We start from the raw sequence: 1,101 nt of genomic DNA on the forward strand, positions 1-1,101 counted from the left end.
TTTCCCGACTTCCGTAACTAAGCGACGGCGCGCGCCCGAGAAATGTGGCGTCTGAGAGGAGCTGCTGATAGGAGGGGAGGGGTGACGTCACCGGAAGGGGCGGGGCATCTGCAGCCGAGACAAGAGCGCAGCGCTGAGCTGTAGAGAGAGACAAATATCACTGAGGGCAGGGCACGAGAATGGAGAGTGGTATGTGCGCACGTTGCTTTTTACCTGCTTTTTTGCTGCTTTTTCTTCTGCGCTGTTTAATGCCAAAATGGATGTGTTCTTCTATTCAAGCAAAGTCTATGGGAATTTGGGTTTCTTGTTCACACTATGTTGTTCAAAATGCTGCCTTTTTGAGGCAGAACTTTGGTCAAAAACTCAACTTTTCAAAGAAGCAACATGTCAATTGTTTTTGCCATTTGGGTTTTGCACTGCAAAGCTGAGTTTTTGACCAAAGTTCTGCCACAAAAAGGCAGCATTTTGAACAACATAGTGTGAACAAGAAACCCAAATTCCCATAGACTTTGCTTGAATAGAAGAACACATCCATTTTGGCATTAAACAGCGCAGAAGAAAAAGCAGCAAAAAAGCAGGTAAAAAGCAGGTAAAAAGCAACGTGCGCACATACCCTAAGGGAACTCAGGAGAGGGGCGGAGGAGTGTGAGGATGGAGAGTGAGGAAGCTCAGGATGGAGTGAGGATGAGGGGTGAGAGAGCTCAGGATGTGGGGGAGGGAGAGGGGTGTGAGGATGGAGGGGGTGTGAGGATGGGGGGGCGGAGGGGGTGTGAGGATATGGTGAGGATGGGGGGGGCGTGAGGATATGGTGAGGAGGGGGTGTGACGATATGGTGAGGATGGGGGGGGCGGAGGGGGTGTGAGGATATGGTGAGGATGGAGGGGGTGTGAGGATATGGTGAGGATGGGGGGGCGGAGGGGGTGTGAGGATATGGTGAGGATGGGGGGGCGGAGGGGGTGTGAGGATATGGTGAGGATGGGGGGGCGTGAGGATATGGTGAGGAGGGGGTGTGACGATATGGTGAGGATGGGGGGGGTGTGAGGATATGGTGAGGATGGAGGGGGTGTGAGGATATGGTGAGGATGGGGGGGGCGGAGGGGG

This window comes from Anomaloglossus baeobatrachus, chromosome 7 (assembly GCF_048569485.1).
Source record: "Anomaloglossus baeobatrachus isolate aAnoBae1 chromosome 7, aAnoBae1.hap1, whole genome shotgun sequence".
NCBI classification, from domain to species: domain Eukaryota; kingdom Metazoa; phylum Chordata; class Amphibia; order Anura; family Aromobatidae; genus Anomaloglossus; species Anomaloglossus baeobatrachus.